Source organism: Pholcus phalangioides, unplaced genomic scaffold (genome assembly GCF_987345545.1).
Source record: "Pholcus phalangioides strain wild (caught in Gottingen) unplaced genomic scaffold, Ppha-v1.0 ptg000024l_1, whole genome shotgun sequence".
Classification (NCBI taxonomy): Eukaryota; Metazoa; Arthropoda; class Arachnida; order Araneae; family Pholcidae; genus Pholcus; species Pholcus phalangioides.
The window spans coordinates 31879470-31896724 of NW_028301616.1; the positions used below are offsets into that span (position 1 = coordinate 31879470).

The following is a 17255-nucleotide window of genomic DNA, read 5'->3' on the forward strand; positions in this document are numbered from 1 at the left end:
GTAAATTTTTCAAAAAAACGCATTTTCCAATTTTTCTATTTTTAAATACTATGAAATTTTCTGCGTCTAACTGCTCTCAAGTTTTTGTTCTACCTGTGCTAAAAACATTTTTAAAATATTTTAATATAAACTGTTGACAGGCACAACACATGCTAATGTTTTTCACTAAAATGCGTTTTTCTCAAAACTAAGTTTTTGTCAGATAAGGAACATTTTTTCAAACATCACTTGTTCAAATGTCTTGAAACTTTGTGGTGTCTCTCAACACTATGGTGTTACATACTTTAACACGAGCTTTTAGAATTTTAATTGTTGGTTTCTTTTTAATCGAATTTTAACTCCAACAACATACAACTTTTTCAAAAATCACCAAAATTTACCCATATTTTGTGTCATGGAAAGTTTCAAAATAATTATATTGAAAAATCTTTTTTCTAAAGTAGCGATTCCCAACGTGGGCGTTAACGCCCTCTGGGGGGCGATGGAATGTTTCAGAGAGGTGGTAGAAGCTACAAGTATAACATAGGATTCTATTGGTAAGATTGCGTTGGGGGCCGATGGGACCAAAAAGGTTGGGAAACTGTGCTAATGTAATGGCAGTTTCAAGATACTTGAATGAGTGGCGTTCGAAAAAATGTTTGAATCCCCCCCCCCAACCTCAGGGGGTTAAATTTTGAAAATCCCTTCTCAGTGAGCCTACATTACAATACAAAAATACTGACCAAATTTCATATTTATATCTTTAGTATTTTCGGCACTGCCTGATTTCTCCATATGGCTCCACCTCCTTATTGAAGACCCCCCCCCCCATGACGGGGCAATATAACTACTGACCAAATTTAATAATTATAGCTTCAGTGGTTTCGGCTCAACGTGATTTTCCTACAAAACATTCGCACCCCCCCCCTTATGACCCCTTGGGTGGGTCGAATTTCGAAACCTTCCTTAGGGTCTTTACATCATGAAATTAAACTACCGACAAAATTTCATGTTTATGGCTTTGGCGGTTTCGGCTCGGTGATGATGGATCAATCAGAGTCAGTCGGGACATGTTATTCCATGATTCATCATCCCCCCCCCCCCGCGAGAAATACATTTTAGCAGACTTGCTGTACAATTATTTTTTTCGCCAAGGGTAATTTATAAACAATATTTGTTAATTCTGTCGACATTTGGAAACATTTTTGGTGAAAATCGGAAGTGTCCCGTATTAATTATCTTAATTATTCTAATTCCTTGTATTTTTCTTGATCGAATTGGTCACCCCCTAACCATCCATAAAGAAGTAAAAACTTCATGAAAAGCATTTGATTTGTTCTCAAATTTTTATCGATTTGTTTAAAAAATTAATAATTAATATTTTAAAATTAAATTAATGTTTTCCGTCAAAAAAAGTCTTGAAAACGTCAACCTCGGTTGAAACGAAGAAATTTCGTGGAATCTTTGATGCCGTTACAATCAACTTTGGCTGTATGTTTTAATTTAATAAATTCCATAACGGAAATAGCTTATTCTAATTCCATACTGATAATTGGAATGAAGAAACGCTTCGTTCATTTGCCTAAATGGATATCCATGGGTGTTGTTTTTTTGAAGAGAAATTACCTCATCATAAAGATGGATTCTTCTCTTTTGAAATTCTTAGACACTAAAGTCAGACAAGCTCATTAAAATATATTGAAAACTTCATTTTATATATATATTCATTTCTTTCATCATCTCGTCCGATCATTATTTGGAAATGAACATTATCATTGGAATCAATAAATTTCCCAGATGGATGGTCTTTTGCTCATTAACGTTAAAGATATTAAGAAAAATATCGTATGTAAGAAGAAAAATATAATCAAATTTAAATTATATTAGCAATTTTCTTTTTAGTGCCCGCCATTCATTTTATTTTCTTTATTATTGATTCGAAGTTAATTTTTTAAATTTTTTGACGTGAATGCGTCTTTTAAATCGACTGACTATATTGGGAGCATTCGCAAAAAGTTGCGTGACGAAATTTTTTAAACGCTCGTATTTAAGGAAGTATGCAACGTAAGTTAACGGCAATGGTATCGTCAGATACACATGGCAAAGATTCATCCTATGATATCACTCCGTTTTCAGTATCTTTTCCCGTCTAGGCACCAGGTCCGTGGCCTGATTCTTAATAAATTGTTTTCCCGCTATAAAGAAAATATACGACATTGGTTTCGTTTGTTAGCTATTCCAAAGCCGATAATAATGACCTATCACGCGATTGCAGCCACAAAAAAAAACCGTATTCATGACAGAACTTGCTGGCGTATCTATGACACAACCTATCCCAATGTTTTTTCTAACAAACATGTCAGCTGTATATGAATAACACATGAATTCCTTTTTTCCAGGATCTCAATCATATTTAAGCAAAATCATAATCGAGTTCTAAGAAGCAAAGAAAATAGTTTATAATAAATAACAATGATGATAATTATTATTATCATCACTGCAAAAGTACAAAAAATGCATATGGTAACTTGACTTGGCCGTTTTGATCTGGGTATGAAATGCATTTTCCACCTTCTTGGACTAGGTCTAAAAACACGGAGGATGTTACAGTACATGCAATTATAAAGTATTCGATTGAATGTATAAATGTGTCCGAAAAAAAATGGTACATGTGTCTTTGCGTCTATTCCGCTATTACGGGGGGGGGGGGGCCTCAGTGAGCAATAATTAATTTTGTAACAGGACTGTCAGTGGATTTGTACAACACAACTAGGAAGTCCCTTCGAATCAAGTTTGGGTCGTGGCTCATTTTTCAAAAACCCCTTGGCTGTGAGCAGGTCCGCAACTAGTGGGCAGCAGGCGTATCTGGTGTCACGGGCGCCGGGCAACAGTAGTGCAAATTTCATTCTTTAACCCCTGCTTCAACATTACCAGAAGGGGGGGAGGCACTAAAATGCGTACTAGCCCCGACTGACCAAGCATGTAGTTGCAGCCCTGGCCGTAAGTGTATTCATACGATCCATCTCGAAAGCCCGTGCGAATTCAGTTTGAATAGCGCCCAATAGCTCAAGAATCCCTGGTTACACGTGATTTCGTACGACCCCTCACTCTCGGAAGTTCCTGCTTAATCAAGTTTGAATCGTGACCCGACTCCTCTCGGAGGCCCCCCCCCCCTCCTCAGCAAACCAAGTTTGGGTAGTGCCCATAGCTCATGAACCCTGTCTGTAAGTGGATTTGTACGGAATCCCTGCGCGAATCATGTTTGGGTTAAGATTCACAGCTTAAGAGACCTGGCTGTTAGTGGATTTGAACGACCCATATCGGAAGCCCCTGTGACCCAAAGTTTAGATCGCGAAAGATAGGTTCAAAACCCCTGCGCTAGTATATACGGCATTCAGGAAAATAAAAATGTCTAATTTCTTTTTTAGTAAGTTTTTACTAAAAAACTTACTTTGACTTTTCAGTAAAGTCACTTTGACTTTTTACTAAAAAACTTACTAAAAACACTTATGGGAAATGTATTTTACACATAATATTTTTCTATTGTTGGAAAACATCTTTATTTTCATGTTGAAATATAAGAAATTATGTTTTTTATCACTTTATACTTAACTTAGTGATAGTAATTATCACAATACAGTATATTAATATTAGAGAGACAAACTGTGGTACTGTACAATAGTACAGTATACTAGTATTAGATAATTATTAATATATTACTATTAGAGAGAGAGAGAGAGAATACACAATTAAAGAGAGCAAAGTATTTGGGAGAGAGAGAGAGAGAGAGAATAGAGATAGATTTAATTTCTCAAGTAAGTATAATATTCCTCAGGATATGCAAGTTCATTTTATTGTTGTAGAGATAGCGTTAGAAAAAGAGTATGGGAAAAATTGTGTTTTGAAGGATTACTTAAAAATTTCAGTGTTGTGTGTGTATAGTGAAAGAAAGAGTATAATATCACAGAGAGTCTACATGAGAGGCTTTCAAATGATTTTGATTGATTTTCACAATCATTTCCAAATCGTTTGATTCCAATATGAAGTTACAAGATTCCACAAGCAAAACCTACTCGACTTTCTATCTCGAAAATTTCCCTGACTTTCCCTGACCACATCCCCGAAAATTTCTTTGACTTTTTTATCCGAACAAAAATTCCAAAATTTCACTAACTTTTCCTAAACATGACTTAAAAATTTCCCTCACTAAAACTCAGAACTTTCAACCCTCAAAAGTTTATCCAATTTTCCCAAACCAAAACTCAAGAGGTTTCTCTAATTTTTCACACACAAAACACTCCGACTTTCCCCGAACACGACGCAAAAATTTCCATGACCAAAACTCGAAAATTCCCCTGACTTTCCCTGACCAAAACTCGAGAATTTCTTTAACTTTGCCAAGCTTTTCCATGTTCCCCCCTTCCCCTGAGAAAGTCTGTCGGGAAAAGGAAATTTGAATCTTTTCAACACTGAAGAGAGAAAATTATCAAGAACTGAAGGAAAGCGTTTTTTTTTTTTCACTATAGGGGGAGGCCATTGCAGCTCCATCAGATCATCACCGGGAATACTATGGACTGATTACGACTTCAAGTAAGGAAATACAGTCAACGTCTCTTATTGGAATCACATATAATGTTATCATGTGCGTGCGGAAAGATATCGTAACATAGGAAAAAATTCGTTCACAGTTATCGGGACTTCGGTTTATATTATCAATTTTTTTCTGTCGAAAAATTTTCTTTTTTGCATAGTTTGAAGCTAAGGCTAAATGAGATTCCTTCCCCCCTTCCATAAGTTATCGTTATCAATCTGTGAGACTATGTAGGAGGTCAGCCCTTTTGACAAAAGTTTTCGTACTCGATTCACTATTGTCCTAATCGGGCTGTAAGAGCCGCTATGAACTATGTATGCGAAACGCTGTTTGTGCAGTGGCTTTCCTATAATGAATGTGTATGGTGTTGTAAGGATAAAAGTCCCTTCTTCAGTTCTTGATCAGTTCATTTCAACTGACCACATTCAAAGTTTCTTGACCGGAAAACTTTCACAAGGGACCTCGATCGGAATCGGAAACCCCTAGTCCCGATGTGATCACATTAAACGGTGTGCACTGTACGTTAATTAACAAAAAAAATTGTAATTCGTTATAGAGGTCCATTCGCTAGCTCCTCAATTTCTGACAACTTCTGGAAAGTTCCATTATTCACAACTTCTGAACAAAAGAAAGGATTTTAGCTTAAGGAAAAATATCCTGCTTTAGAATAATATGAAGAAGATTCAGATGATTCTTCAAGATGATTCAACTTAGATAATATGAACGAGATTCGCACACACACACACACACAAAATTTTGAAACTAGTTACGTGGGAAAGAAAAAGAGTTGCCCGTTTCCCTTCATCTCTCATTCGACCAAACAAGACATATGGTCATTGTTCATACCGCCGGGATTTATCGGATATAGTTATCAATCGGTTATTATTACCACAAACCCCGAGTCCCGATGTGATCACATCAAGTGACGTGCACTGTATTTATTTCTCAACAAGGGAGGAAAGAGAGAACGCCTTCTATCCCCCTACAGTCTTGCAGACTGATAACGATAACTCACAGGAAAAAAAAAATTAAGTTCGTTATATAAAGCTTAGCTTCAGAATGCACAAAGAAAACTTTCGACGGAAAAAAAAAATTGATAACATTATCCGAAGTAACGGTAATTAATTTTTTTTCCGATGTTATGATATTGGTCCGTTCCTTGCAAAAGTGATATCAATTCCAAAAGATGATAACATTATCCGTGCTTCTAATAAGCGCCGTTGACTATATATTTTTAAAATTGAGATCCTTGAGAATTTCTAATTAATGAATTGACGTTGAGAAATTCTGAAGAAAAAAATTTCATCAAAAACAAGTAATGTTTTAGAAAAAATGTATATAGGCTATATCTTATTAGTCTTTCATGGTAAAAAAGAATTCGAAGTAATCTGCGACATGGTTGCCAAATCACACTCTTATCTGTGGTTTGACAGGCGACACTAAACACGTTCCTTCGGAAATTGTCATCGTCTCTTCAAATGCCCAGCGTTTTATCACAGAATGCCATTTTCGAGGTCCGTTTGCAAGTTCAAAGAAATAAAAAAAAAAAACTCTATATATCATCATGTTCTATGACGACAGGCCGTTTGAAAACAGTGCCCTACTCTCGTCGTAACATGCTCGAAAGAATTCCCGGAATGCTGTTCACTGTCATTTCATTTTGCATTACGACCTTGCATTCACTGATATATATATATATATATAAACTCGCTATACAACACTATTTATAAATGTATTGCATGGAAGTATGAAACCGTCACATTTCGAATCGTATTTCACGTGGAAGCAATTTAAAACAAACCTAAAAGTCTGATTTCATGAAATAAAGATGAAAAAAATCCCCACAAATTTCTATACATGAGGGGTGCGATAAATGCTGAAAATTCCGAAACCTAATATCTTCATGAATTTAAATTTTTAAAATGGCTTTCAGAGCAGGTTCTACATTTCAATAATTGGAAGTTCTAGCACCACGACTGTATAAAAAAATGTTTATTTTTTTTAATGTATACAGACCCTTTAAAGAGGTTATGGCATTTCCATAAACCACACATCATTTAAAAAAAGTTTTGTGGCAAACATACTATTCAGGTAATAATTCCCACATAGGAAGAAAATACAGTTTTTACATGTAAAATAAATGTTAAAAAAAAATTCCCTTCTATAAAAGTTTTTCTGGTGCTTTTGAAAATATTTATACAGTACTCGTTTAAATGTTTCCAAAATATTCCGGAAATTCGAAGTATAGACAAAGGTAGCCTTTATTGCTGCGTTTTCCCGTTATTACAGCATCAATGAGTCTACAGTCGAATAAATCGAAAAATAATAACTTATATAAAATTCGCGATCAGCCGCTATACCTTGTACTTATATAGCTCTGGATCCGCATGAATCACATGTAGAAAGTATTTTTTTCTGTGGGTGAGAGATAAAAAAAGGTATGCACGTTATGTGTTGCATAACTTGCACACTATAGCCCCCGTCATTATTTAAACTGAAAATCCTGAGAATTAGAAGAGCAACATAGCAAAAGCTTCATAAGTTGAAATCGTCGATTATTTCCATGAGATAGACCAATCTGTGGTAAGTTTTCCACATGTAGAAAAATTGGTTAAGGAAGCCTTGTTACTACATTCTAACAAATTAAGTGGAATTTAGAAGAAACAACTAACAGACATTATGCTGTCCTTTCCAGAAAGCATCGCCTTGAATCACTGGACTACCCCTTCTACTTCTTCCACACAGAGAAGATACTGTAAAAATGAGATGCCTAAAGAACAGAATTTTGGGATTTGTGGTTATCTCGCGGAATTTCCGTGTTCGTGGTCACCCCTAACGTAACCTTCCGTGAATACGGAGGTGCGACAGTATTTCGAAAATCAGCGGTTGTCTACCGCGGAGAAACGATTTAAGAAACCAGTATAAAACTTTTTTATAAAACGATTTTTTTTCTCGTGCATACAGTACGGTTTCTGAAACAAGTCTGATAATTTGTCGGTCAAATGATACTTAAATAGTTGCTATTCCCTTCCTTACTCGAGATTCCAGCACCCACTTGTCTTCTTTCGTAACAGCTATCGACATGGTCGCATTAACAGGCAGAACCGGACTGTATTCGGTTCGATAGCACTTCATTAATTTCATTTTCCCGCCCTTAATAGCTGATGATAGACTATAATAAATTTTTAATCAAGTGATTATAGTTTGGTGGATTATTAATCAGAGCACTAATGAGACCGCCTGGGCCTCCGCCTATTCTTAGCGTCCCAAAAGACAATTAGTATTTACAGCTCGTAGGTTGAGCGTTGAAATTACGGAATCACGTAGGCAGAAAATGTATTCGTACGCATGAGTCATAAATGAGATTTTTCCCCCCTCATGAATCTATTTCTTATTACACTTCTCATCAATGGAAATACATCTCGTTAAAAGTTTTCAGCGACGGTACGTACGTAATAGTTCTTTGCTAATAGTTCCCGTTCACTCATTAATTTCCGTAATTGAATCAACAGCAACATTCGAAATGTACACGGATGTAAAAGCAGAAATATTTTTCTTCATGTGATATTAATTTTTAAATGCGTTATAAATTATATAATTATATAAAATATAATAACGTAATAAGTGGTGGTTGCTCATTGAACCCATTCTTTTTATCCAGTTCTTTTCCAATTTTTTTCATTCTTACGATAACTAGCCACATTTCTGCTGCGTTATTAAGAAGCCCAAAAATATTTTAAAGGGCTAAACTTGTCTCTTCATTGTTGGGAAAACGCATCGGTTAAAACTTAATACCTAATGTGTGCATACTTTGGTGACTTTCTAGCAGAAGTATCCGGTGCCGCACAGGTATATTGAGAAGAATTAAGAACTCAAAATAACTATCGCAAAAAGATAAATATGTCTTTTAATTATTGAAATTAGGCATTGTTTGAAGAAAACACCGGATTCGACAGTATTTGGGAAATTTTCTAGCAGAAATACATGGTTTTGCCTATCTTACGTCTTTGTTAAGAAGATGAAAAACGTAACGAACCATTGTTGGAAAAACAGCATTGTTCAGGGTCAGAATATCTATCCTAATTGTTAACTTTCTCGCAGAAATATCCGGTACTACACAGGTTTCCTCCATGCTAAGAGAAACTAAAAACTTGAAATGTTTGAAATATCGTAAAAGATTAAACTTGTCTCCCAATTGTTGCAACAATGCATTGTTTGAAACTTAATACCTAATACATACTTTGGTGACTTTCTAGCAGAAGTACCGGGTGCCACACAGGTATGTTAAGAAGAATTAAGAACTAAAAAAAAACCCGTCGCAAAGGGATAAACATATCTTTGAATTATTGAAGAAAGGTATTTGTTTGAATAAAATACCTGATTCAACAGTACTTTGGAAATTTTCTAGCAGAAATACATGGTTCTGCCTATGATTCGTCATTGTTATATAGAAAAACGTAACGAATCCATCGTTGGAAAAAAACAGCATTCTTCAGGGTCAGAATATCTGTCTTAATTTTTAACACTAGTAATTTTCTGATAGAGATATTTAAATCTACACAGGTTTCCTCCATGCTAAGAAAAACTAAAAACTTGAAATACTGAAATGTCGTAAAAGAATAAACTTGTCTCTCAATTGTTGAAAAACGCATTGTTTGGAAGAAAATAATTGACTTTTTTTTCCTGTGGTCGCGATCGATCAAAGATTATGGAGCGCATGTGGGGTCTATAAATTGTATTGGGACGGTAACACTGATATAGACAGGCTGAAAAGTATTTTTATATATACTGTATTTTGATGAGTTTTCCAAAAGGAGTTAGTTAGTACCGTGATATTTTGTCTATCTGCTCTGCGTCGCAAACGATTTTTAAAATCCTTATACTGAGAGTTATATGTGTGGTGCTTACGTTTATATTTTTTTCCATAAAAATTATCTGTAAGAAATCAACAATGAACATTCTTATACGAGATATCAACTAATTAACGTGCATTTTAATTATTCAGAACTGGTTCTGAGTATTCAGCAAGCGATTTCCTAACATTCTATCACGGAAAGGTTACAAACAAGTAAAATTGACTTGACTTTTTTCTGGTGTGGCGTTCACGCCTAGGCGGTGCTTTTTCCAAGATATACAGGGTGTCCCATAAGTTATATAATAGGTTGAAAATTCATGGCGACTGGAGTAATAAGAAAATTTGAACGCGGTATGCGAAAAAGTTATTCTCACGAATTGGAATTTGTTTTGGTACAGAAAAAAAAATCAATTTTTTTTTGTCAATAGAGAGCACTGCACGAAAGCAAATCATTGGAAACGCAAATCAGAGTGCTACTAAATACAGGGTGTACGATAAAGAGCTAATTTCTGAATTTTGTTGTTACTCGCGCTGACATAAGATTCTCATTGTGATGCTGACATTGGTGGATATGAGATAAACATACAGCACTATCAGTGAAGTTGTTTTACTCCAGCCCCGATCGCTTCGGACATAGAACAGATTGAAGAAAGATTCAGGTCCAGAATTCTGTGATTTGCTTTCTTGCAGCGTCCTCAATCGACAAAAACTTTAACTAATTGTTTTTTGTTAGGATAAAAGAAACACTACGAGCGAATAACTTTTCGCAAACCGTATTCAAAATATACCTATTCCTTTGATTTTTATGAATTTTTCAACCATTTAGGGATTTACAGGACAGCTTGTAACTGTAATTGTAACACCCCCTGCACTGAAATAGTAATATTAAATCATAAAAAATTTTATAAACAACGTTTCAATGCTGTTTCCGTAATAAATGTCTGAAAGAGAATTTTTAAACCTAGATAATAGTCGAATGTTACAAAAACAAAGCTGCAGAAAAATTAAAAAGCAAAAAAAAAAAAAACCACTACGCGCATTTTCATAGCAGATAACGCAAAGGGCGAGAAACTTGAGCGATCGAGGCTTAAAACTTTACAGAAAACAGTTATTAAAAATCAATAAAACTCTTTTTTTTTGACGCCTAAAGACACGTAAACTGATAAACGGCTCCTCGCCTCGCTCTTCTTGTACAGCAAAGCATCCAACGAAAAATCGAACTCGTAGAGTGTGGAAAGAGAGAGAGAGACTCGTTCGAAACATGAAGCGTCAATCAATGCTCAAACACTTCACGAGAAGAACAAAGTGGAATTTAAATATCCCCGGAAGAAATAAGAGTTTTTCTTGTTGCTTCCTTTGGGTTTACGAGAAACGAGAATATTTAAAAAAAAAAAACTGATAACGCCCTGACCGATAAAATAAATCATCATATAAGTATTGACAATGCTCTGACACAGCAACCTGTAAGACAATTATAATGGATGTTGTTACATCCCTTTATCTTTCAGGGAGTTCTCGGAATAAAACACAAAAGAATGCAATTTTTCCTCTTATACAAAGAAAATACTTTCTTACGATATTGTTTGATTGAAAAATAGTTTGAAGTACACAAAGGGTGAGTGGACACGTTTTAAAAATTATAATAAAAACTCAACCAATTGATATAAAAAAAAAAGTACGATCTGCTCCAAAATCAGTAAAAACCCTCTTTTGCGGACACTCGTGGGACAAAAAAGAAAAATTGATGATCGGATCAAAGGCGATTCCTGTTTTAATTGTATTATACAGGGTGATTCAAAACTCAACGTACAAACTGTTAGAGGAGGTAGGAAACACAAAACAGAATTACATAGGAAGTATGACCGGAAACCCCAAACCTGATCAGCTGGAGGATAAACGCAGATGCAGAAATGACAAGCCAGTAATGGGTGGAAAACTCTTTATTTAGCGATACTTTACACGAGGACAGTACGTGTACACGTTAAGTTTCACGTCAAGTGCTCAAAAGTTTTTACAATCCACAATTATTGCACGCTTCACAACGGATTGACTAGCGCGGCATTCCAACTACAGCGCTGGAGAAAAGCGCCCTCCAGTGGATAACATAGCCCTCAAGCGTACATAACTGTGGATGGTAAGAACTTTGAGCACTTGTGAGAAACTTAACTGTAAACTTCCTCGTGTAAAAGTATCGCTAAATAGTTTCTCCACCCATTATTGGTTTGTCATTTCGGATCATTTGATCATTTTTGTCGCACCACGGTCATTTTCTGCACACGAGGGTTAATTAGACCGGGACCCACAATTTATTGCCGATTCTGAACGGCAGGCTTGTTTTTTATACTCATCGAGAGGTTGGTGTGCTAACCCCTCGATGGGGGAACTGCCTGCGGTATAAATTTTTTGCTGCGGTCAAGTCGCCGTTTTTTGTTGTACCCCTGTGTCACACAGTTTTCTGACAGAGATGAACCGGGTATCGAACTCGCAACACCTCTAAACATCCTTCCGTACTTTAGGCGAGCATCTTATCGACCGGGCTACCGCGCCCCTTGTCGTTTTTGCATCTTCGTTTATCCTCCAGCTGATCAGGTTTGGGTTTTCCGGTCATACATTCCCCCACGTGATTCTGTTTTGTTTTTGTATTTTTCTACCTCCCCTAAAAGTTTGTACATTGAGTTTTGAATCACCCTGTATAGCATTTAAAGTCATGAAATATAGTAAACCCCTCTCCTTAACGGCAGGGCCGAAACTACGAGGGGGAGGGGGGCAACTTCCCAATTCGGGAAAATTTAGGAGCGGCAATTTTAGGTGCAATCAAAAAACACCGTTACAGAATTATCGAATTTTGAAGTTGTGGGGGCGGCTGAATCATGTTAGCCCAAGGCGGAAAAAGTCCTACTTACTGCCCTGTTAACGGTCACACCTGTTTTACGGCCAAATAAAAATATCCTGGCAAAAAACCTATTTAAATAATGTATTTCGAACCCCTGCTTAAGGGTTGCCCCTCAGATACGATCACGGACACCATTTCGTCATTCGTTCTATTGGAATAAAATCCCTGGGACGCCAATCGTTGCAATTTTGGTTAAAATTATGATCACTAAATGTACTATATACTGTGTATGTGAAACGGGCATTAGGATAAAATTATAGATTTTTTTTTCTTTGGGCTAGAAAAATTTAATTGTGAATTGAAATTTAATTTTAAAGCTGCTGTAGCTTTTTTCCAATGAGTTAGAATTTTTTTTTCAATGGAAAGTTATTTAATTGTACTATGTAATTTTTACGCAAAATGTTTACTTGTGTATAAACGGGAGTCGCGTTCGCAACTGATTTTTCCATTGAGAGAATCTAATCATTTTTCACAAAAACAAATAAAATAGATGAATAAATGTGAGTGAAAGGAATTGCACATGAGCGAAACTCGTAATTTCCAAATTACCAATTTTTTTTAAATAGAGGTTTTATATTCTAATAGCGGTGTTAATGTTTTTTGCCATTAGAGCTCGGATAATATTTTGGCCTTTTTCAGCATTAATGCATATAAATGCATAAAATCAAGGAATTTTCCGAATAAGTGCATATTTGTGAAGGTTTATTGAAGCTCAATCACTTTTTCATAGTTTTTCAAATGAATATTGCTCACAATATTTTCCTAGCATCGGTTTTAATAATATTTTCTCGCAGGTGGGATTGTTTTTTTCCCTCCAAATATCAACTGTTTCATTGTAAGGTTATCTCTAGAGATGACGTCAAAAATGTTCAATTCTTTTAGAAATAGCCTCAAAAATTTTTTTTTACTCGTATTTCGTTACTAAACACAGCCACGACTACCTAGAAATTAAAAATGCTTAAATTAAAAGTTTTAGCGTTTTAGAAGTTATTTGCATATGCATATGTGAGGATATTTTTTTGTAAATGATTATGCACTATAGAAAATATGCATTTTAAAACATTTTTTTTCCCCTTAGTGATTTTTTTAACGCGTTTTTTGGTACATATTTTGGAATTTTCACTTTTTAAATAATTTTTTGAATACAAACACAAAGGCCACAACAGGGGTCTAACGAGGCGGCTGAAAAAAAAATACCCATAAAAAATATGGATGATAGAGATAATAATATTAATAAATAATATTAAGACATTAATAATAATAACATTAATATAAAGATAATATATATTTCGGAATTTTTAAGTGCATAATTTAGCATTTTTAAGCGCATAATTTAGCAATTTTAAGCGCATATTTTCATATTTTTAAAGCATATTTTCATATTTTTAAAGCATATTTTCATATTTTTAAAGCATATTTTCATATTTTTAAAGCATATTTTCATATTTTTAAAGCATATTTTCATATTTTTAAAGCATATTTTCATATTTTTAAAGCATATTTTCATATTTTTAAAGCATATTTTCATATTTTTAAAGCATATTTTCATATTTTTAAAGCATATTTTGCCACTTTTTTAAGTGCATATAATTCGGGCTCTAGTCATTATGATAAAAGTTCGATTAGAAACGTAGGCGAGGAATCCTGAACATCTCACAAAATACTTCAGTGATTGGGTACCAAGAGTGTATTTCCAGGAGCTCTATGGTAAAGTTCTTGTTATGTCAATCACTCCAATTTCTTTCAGTGTTCAACCACGGGGGTGCTTCACCTTGATTGACACATGCTTTATCGACATAAAGGGGGGAAGGGGCAAGAACAGAAGGGATGAAACGGGATTTTATTTTGACTTAAGGGTGAATCTGGAAATCAGTAACGGTATCTAGCCCATCGGTATGGGCAACACTCTGACACTACAATCTGTAAGAGAATTATTATGGATGATGTTATATTACCCCCCCCCCCCCACTTTATCTTTCTGAGAGTTCTCGGATGGAAAACAAGGATGCAATCTTCCATTTTCTTACGCAGAGAAAAGACTTTCTTATGATATTTTTTCACTGGAAAATCTTTTGAAGGATTATCCGAACAGAGATCCTTGAGCTTGCATCGATCGTTATTCGAGAATTTTAATATATTCATCCCGGAGAAAATACTGATTTAAAAGATACGTAGAGTTTCATTAGTCGATGGTTTTGGAATTTATATATAAAAAAATGCATTATTCTAATATACTGTATATAATTTATTATATACAGTAATATAATTACTGTATATATAATAATTATAATTCTCACATAATAATTATATATACAATCAAACCTCATTAATGAATCACTCTCGGGAGAGCAAAAATATGACTTAGTAAGCGGAGTGACTCGTTAAACGGAGTAAGCCATAGCTGTGCTAGTTCCTGCCTGAGGACAATTGGGACTTCCAAAAAGCGACTCGGTAAGCGGAGTGACGTGTTAACCGGGTGACGCACTAACGAGGTTTGACTGTACTATACTTTCTTACAGGGCTGCAGCACAATTTTGTTGATAATTTCCTAGTGTATTTGGTGAATTTGATAAATATGGAAAAATTCTCAAATGTGTCTCGGTAGTATGTTTGACAAATTCAGTCGGACCCCGAAATAACAAACTTCAATTTAATGAATTCAACAATTTAAAACGACTTTTCGAATCCTGTCCCGTGTGAATCTGTTAAATGAGAACTTGTAAACATTTGTTAAATGAGAATTGTAAACATGTGCTAAATCGAAGAATTTGTTAAATAAGAGTTCGTTATATCGAGGTCCAGTTTTAGAATTTGCCAAACAAGAGGAGAGTTAATTCGGGAATGTTCGGAAACATTCGTTAAATCAGAGTTCATTATATCCGTTTCAGACTCTAGCTCACAAGTACGATTATCTAAATAATTCAATCTCGGCAGTGGGATCGATTTAACATATTCACCAATACGAAAATGGCAATTGCGCATTCAAACCAGCAAATATGATAAATTTTGTAGGATTTATGAAATTTATATCAACCACGCTTGCATATTACGCATAAATACCGGTAAAAGCGATAATTTTTTTTTTTTTTTGGCATTTATCAAATTCGCCATGGACACTTGGATATTATCCATAATCGCCGGAAAATATGTATAATTTAAGGAAATTTATGAAACTCATCAAAATGGTCGGCAATTATGCCTGTGGATGCAAAAGCAAAATTTCTTACAAAATTACCTTATCTTCCATGCCACGCAAATTCCATGTTTTTACATAGGAAAAAAAAACCACAACAAACGATACAACGGAAACACAAATATATTTTTTTTATAAGTTTACCCCATGTAAACTTTGGGGGAACTGGCAAATTGATCAACGCTCCTGTATATAAATATTTGGATTCATGAAGTCCCTCCCCCCTCCCGTTTCAACCCTTGAAGGGCTTGACATAATATACATATACTACGGGAGGAGAGAGAAAATGAGAGATGGCTGACTACATCAGCACAACCCCTCAAAACAAGAATCAAGATCACTCGGAAATGTCGGGATTGAAGCCTTAAGGCTAAAGAAAGAATAGAAGTAAAAAAAAAAAAGGAATGATGTAAATAATGAGAGGGGTTTGACTGTTCATCATGTCGAACCTCCCTCTTGAGTCCACTTATACAGCACCGAAGAGAGAGATGAGCAGACAGAAATCACTGCCGAGGGAAGAACATGAAAGTGAAAAATAACGGTAAAAATGTTTGCTATAGGTCTTACGGTAATTATAGGTTTTCAGACCTGAGGGTTTTCAAAAGAGGGGGGGGGGAAGAACACCGAACGTGAACATGCGTGTGTTTACCATCGTTGAGCACATGCGCAAATCCAAATGAAATCAAGAACAGAAAACAATCGATTTTTTCGTTTAGAAAATCGCTCACTTTCGGAAAATTGGCTAAATATGGAAAGAAAAAGAATGTAAATTGACTAATCATCCCCCAAAAAATATTGTTAGTAAATTGAAAATTCTGAATATTTGAATGCGGTTTGAGAAAAAGTTATTCTCAGGAAGGGTGATTTTTTTGATAGATAAAAATAGTTCGGCCTTTTGTCGATAGAGGGCGCTGTACTCTGGTCTGGCAGGAATGATTGGGCCCAAACCTCTCTTCAATCTCTTCTGTGTCTGAGACGTTCATAAAGCTTCAGCCGGTGATTCGTGGCTGAGGTAAAACAACTTCTCACTTATTGTGTTTTACATACCAATGTCAAGATCACAATGAAAACCTCTTACGTAAGCGCCAATAACAGAAAAATTCAGAAATGAGCTGTTAATCATACACAATGCATTTTATAGGAATCATTTGCATATTTCCAGTGGTTTGCTTTGCGTGCAGCGCTCTTCCCAATCAACAAAAAAATTCGACCTTCCTGGAGATAACTTTTCCGCAAATCTCATTCAAATATACCAATTATTTCAACTAAACTTACAAAAGAACGTTTCAAATTTTTTCTCGAGTTTGTTCGTTAATATTTGCTGTTCTTTCCTCATTTTCAGCTCAGAATATATTATATATATATATAGAAATGGCATATAACACACTAAATATTTTCAAATTGCAAAACGCTTTAAGACATAGCTTCAGATATGGTCAGAAGTTGGGTGTCACGACCCTTGTGTGTGCGAAGTCGATTTTTCAAGAATGAAAAATATTTCGTTGAATTATAAATCAATTGGTTAATTTTTTTTTCTTTCAAAATAAAAGAAAGAAGTAAAATGAATTTTAATGCAATTTATTCAAGAAAAAGCAACTTTGAACGCGTTTTTCCCAGTTTTTGAGTTCATCCGTGTAACATTAAAAAAAACACTACTACACCAAAAATTCTAAACTTTTGCGGAAATGTTTATTTGACACGTGCTGGTAAAATGAACCTCGTACTCGAATATCTGCCGAATTTT

General features: G+C 35.1%; 1 protein-coding gene across 8 annotated transcripts in view; it reads right to left on the reverse strand.

Annotated features, from left to right (window-relative positions):
- Positions 1-17255, reverse strand: part of LOC149069231 (uncharacterized) — a 299332-nt gene that overhangs the window by 238197 nt on the left and 43880 nt on the right. The window lies entirely within an intron of this gene.